This window comes from Camellia sinensis, chromosome 2, assembly GCF_055761805.1.
Source record: "Camellia sinensis isolate YWXY chromosome 2, ASM5576180v1, whole genome shotgun sequence".
NCBI lineage: Eukaryota > Viridiplantae > Streptophyta > Magnoliopsida > Ericales > Theaceae > Camellia > Camellia sinensis.
This window is the reverse complement of record NC_138962.1, coordinates 152,686,111-152,691,032: the sequence shown is the minus strand read 5'-3', so window position 1 is coordinate 152,691,032 and position 4,922 is coordinate 152,686,111. Positions and strand designations below refer to the sequence as shown.

General features: G+C 46.5%; 1 pseudogene; it reads right to left on the bottom strand.

Annotated features, from left to right (window-relative positions):
- Window positions 1-527: 527 nt before the first annotated feature.
- On the bottom strand, window positions 528-3,750 carry LOC145819156 (nigrin b pseudogene; annotated as a pseudogene).
- Window positions 3,751-4,922: the final 1,172 nt, after the last annotated feature.

The window sequence follows — 4,922 nt, the reverse complement described above, 5'->3', positions numbered from 1 at the left end:
CCAGTATATATATCACCCCATCCCACCTACCCAAGCCTGAGGTGTTCCTTCCCGACAACATAGACTTGTGCATGTTGGACATCTCCCAAGCCCGACCCAAGCCAATGGTGGTGATCATTGAAGATGGAACATGGATGATTTCGGAAGAAAGTAGGGTTGTTGGCTCAGAATCTAAGGAATTTGAGAGTTTTGCTGATGAGGTATATAATCCGAGTGATTACATTGTGTCAGCAGGTCAAGCTTGGCCGAATCTGGAATTGCCGACAGGGGCGGAAATTTGTGTACTACAGGGGGTTGGATTTGGTCAGAAGATAAATGACTTAGCAGCTTTGAAAGGGGATATGGCCAACCTGTAGTTTTTCGAAGAACAAGACTCGGCAGTCAGCTGGTTTGATTTTGAGGAGTCAACAGCGGCTACAAGGTGGCTTGAGGACCAACCAGATGTTGTTGAAGAATCTCAACTGGAAAAGGGCCTGCCAAGGGCAAGGACATCAATTGTGGCCGGAAGGGCCGGGGATCAGAATACATCACCGGAGAGCGCCAGTGCCGAGAATTTCGCTCGGGATCTGGGCATTTTGAATATAAGAGATGTTGAGCAACAGACTGCATTGACACAGCTAGAACGGGAAGGAATTGAAGACTCCGAAAGAGCCAGAAAAGCCAAGGCCCCTGTGGGGACTGAAAGTGCTGTGTGCACAAGAACAGAGGGTACTACGAACACATGGATCGAAGGTACTGTGAGTAAAAGGACAGTCATACCGGAGTCAGACAGGAGTCTGTCGGCTGCCGAGGGAATGTGGTGGGAAGACGATGACCTATGTCTTGCCCACACGGATGAGGACTGGGGGGAACAATCAACCAGATGATACCTGGTATATCGGCGAAGTCGACCATATGACTAGGAGCGGGCGGTATTTCAAGCCCCCACACCTAGATCAGCCAGAGGCGTCCGGGAAGGACAAGGAGGCAGATAAACAGAAAGAGAAGCAACTCGAAGAAGAGGCTGTGTTGAAACAGTTGAAAAAGATACAAGCAGACATCTCCATCTGGGGACTGCTTATGGCTTCTCGAGTATATAGACAGGCCGTCCTTTCAGCCATGGACAAGGCCAAACTCTCGATAGACACCACGCCAGAGCAACCAGTTGGATTGGTTTTTCTGGGAGGAGGTTCCCCGACGTTGACCTTTTCTGACAAAGAACTACCGCCTGAGGGCGCAAATCACAACAAACCTCTCTACATCTCTGTGGAATGTAGAGGCAAGTGGGTACCAGTGGTTCTTGTCAACACGGGATCCGCCATTAATGTGTGCCCGTCGAGGACAGCATATGCAATCGTGTTAAAGCCCGCGAACTTCGTGCCAACTGCTCAGGTGATTCAGGCGTATGATAACACGAGCAGGGAGGTGATGGGGACTGTCAAAATTCAGACCCAAGTTGGTCCAGGACAACACGAGATCGATTTCCATGTCTTGGACATTCCCGCAACCTTTAGCCTACTTTTGGGGCGGTCGTGGCTGCACCAGGTAAAGGCAGTCTCTTCCACCTTGCACCAGATGTTGAAATACCCCCACGAGAAGGGGGTGGCTATTGTTTTCGGGAATTCGTCAATCCATCTGCCGCCGGAAGTGTCTACACCAGTTTTGGAAATCGAGCACGGCACGGAGGATGTGTTCTTATCGGGGTTTAATCTGGCTGAAGCTCGAGTCGTGCAAAACATCTTTGCTGTTGATGAGGGGGTGTATGTCAGCGCGCAATCAATATACCTCATGAACAAGCTTCAACACATCCCCGGGATGGGATTGGGAAAGAGTGGCCGGAAAGGCATCGCAGTATCGGCTAAAGTGCCGCACAACCCGCATACCTTTGGCTTGGGTTATCTGCCCACCAAAGAGGACTAGGCGAGGAAAGGCAAAGAAATGGCTGGAAGAGCCAAAGCGAAGAAGGCGGGAAAACCATATGAGTTAATGCACCAACCCATTCAGGGTACCCTGAACGGACGCTTCGTCCGGGAGGGGGTGGATTTTCCATTCTGCGGCTTCCTAGAGCCATGGTTGAATGCGGAGAGGAAGCGCGTGTCAGGTTTTGAGATCTTCTTCGACCTACACTTATCCGGGGATGATGTTGCTGAGGAGCAGACAGACCCATCAGCTAAGGTTGAGCAGAGTAAAAATATGGATTCCGAGAGCGCTGAAATTGAAATGGGGGTAGCACTGGCTTGTCTACTTTCAGATCCTCCGATCGTGCAGAAGTGCTTGGGGGATAACTTCTCGGTGTCCATGATTGGAAATGAAACGGCTGCGGGCCTACCATCAAACATTTTGAATGCATCCATCGCACCCTCTCTCATCTGGTAGTACGAGGAGGGATTTTTATCAAGCAGCACCGGGTCAGGTAGTGAGCCGGAATCTGATTCCACCGAATCTGTTGAGTCGGAATCAGGTTCCAGCTCGTCTGAGTCTGAGTCCGGTACTCCTGGGGGTGATAACCCGGATGCCATAGTCCTGTCCAGGTAGTCTTTTTCTTTCTCTTTTGAGTCTGTTGTAACAGAAGAATCTGACGATTTGGAAATGCTTAATGAGAATGGAATGGATGCAGTTTCTGAGTACTTTTCTGTGCCCTTGATTTATTGTATTAATCAGGACTTTCAAAATTTTGATGAAAACGACGAGGAAGAAGTTCCTTCGGTTTTGCAACGCTTAATTGATCAAGAGTAGGAAAGATTTGTTAAACCCTTAGTTGATGAAATCACTACTGTCAATGTTGGTACTGAGAAGGACCCGCGGCTGGTCCAGATCGGGTCCATATTGTCTTCGGAGGAACGCAAGCGCTTAGTCACTTTATTAAAAGATTTCAAAGATGTTTTCGCGTGGTCCTACGAAGACATGCCTAGAATCGATCCTGAGATTGTACAGCACCGGATCCCTCTTGACCCAGTGGCCCAACCCGTTAAACAGAAACTTATAGCGACTGAGTGTAGTAAAGTTGTTTATTATGAGGGTCTGGTTATTGTCATCTTGAAGCTGAACGCTGTTAATGAAGTGTTCTCCATCTGGCGAAAGAAGAACTTGCTTGGATATAGACCCCCATTCGTCCTCCATACTCACTATCAAACCTTTTGGTGTAAAAGTGTTCGCACCGGTTATGCTTTCGCGGACTTGTTCCTCAATGTATTTGAACCTTGCCGCTTTCGAGACCATCTGAATGACCACAAGGAGCGGTGCGGCTATGCTCCTACCGTACCACAACCTTGAGATGGCATCAGCTAGGGGAATTGGTCCCAGAGGGAGTTGGTACCTCTTAACTCCTAACTCGTTCTCAAGGCTGATATAGCTACTGTTGAAGCGTAATAGGGTTCGATTGGTGCTGACAAATAAATTGTTGAGTTGAAGTTCTATAGCGTCTACGAAAAAGTAGGATTTGTTATTGACACCACCAGTAAAAGCCACAACATAAAGGTTCACCACATCTATTGCCAAGGTGACTGTGTGGCCCTTGTCATTGCTGAGACCGGCCAGAACGAACCAGTTCCCAACCAACACGTCACTTTCAAGGTTCAGCACTGGTAGATCATTTACTGTACGGGTTCTCCATGACGCGATTTCTCGAAGTTGCCAAATGAAGTCTCTGTATGTGGTCAAGGTGGCACCTGCCACATTGAAGGAGACGGAGGGATAGGCCTGGAGGTCACCTTCGATTCCAAGGCTACAAATTGCGAGAACAATGTATAATATTGCTGCTACCACTCTCATCTTTCTATACTTGCTATTTTCTATGAGGATAAATATTCATATATCTATATAATAAGAAAAGATGGTTTTTGAAAATGTATACAAATATCTCAGAGATACATTTAATTTGGACGGCTGAGATGGTTTGGTTTTATTCATTAAAGGCTAAGATGCTTTGTGACATTTTCACATACCCACCCAAACCATCCCTCTCTCGCTCTCTCTACAGCGTCCTACCCACCCACCCACGACAAACCCAAACAATATAATTATTTGCACTTCTCTCTCTCTCCAACTTCTCAGGTGTCAATCTCTCTCTCCTTAGAGATCTCTCTCTCTTCCTCTCCCTCCCCTTCATTTCCACTGCTCCTCCGCTTCCACCGTTGCACAGCCTTCGAACTCCACCGACAGCAACTCTCAGATCTTCTCTCTCCTCCGATTTCCACCGACAGCAACTCCTTCTGCCTCTCGAACTCGGCTTGCAAGGTAAGATTTTTGCCTCTCCCCTTCTCTCTCTGTCGGGCTGTGTCTGCCTCTCCAGTCCTCCGCAACCCTCCCCCTCACTGTCGGGCTATGAACAGCTTATTTTAGGGTTTTTTTTACGGGTCATTTAGGTTGGGCTCCATTTATTGCTCAAAGATGTCATTTAAGGTTGGATGATTTGGTGGTGGTGGTTCGGGATCGGAATCAGAATGGAAGAGGAGGAGAGGTGTTGAATTTTCCATATCTTTCTTTTTGTGGAAAATAATTGTGATGGGTTCATTGGTATTTATATGGGAATTCAATGTGAACAAGCGATATATATATATATATATATTTATAAGGTAGTGGAAGGGTGTGTGAATATGATATATTTATGTTGGTATCTTCCAGATTGACAATATATATATATATATATATAAATTATATTATTAGGTGTTTAAAAAATATTAAAGATATATGTGTGATTATTTTGTAGGTAAGGTTTTGATTGATAGAGAGGGATAGAACTCACGATTTTTGGAATATGATATATTTATGTTGGTATCCAACCCAACCAATTTTTCTCTTATCTAATCTTTTGGCTTGCTAATCAAACAGCTACTGTAAACTGGTTGTCGGCCTAGGTGTCTCAACCCGCTACGGTGCCTCCGTCCTCCACCTTCGAGAGTTTGATGAGTTAGCCACCATGTCTTCCCAAAGCAAACGTAGAG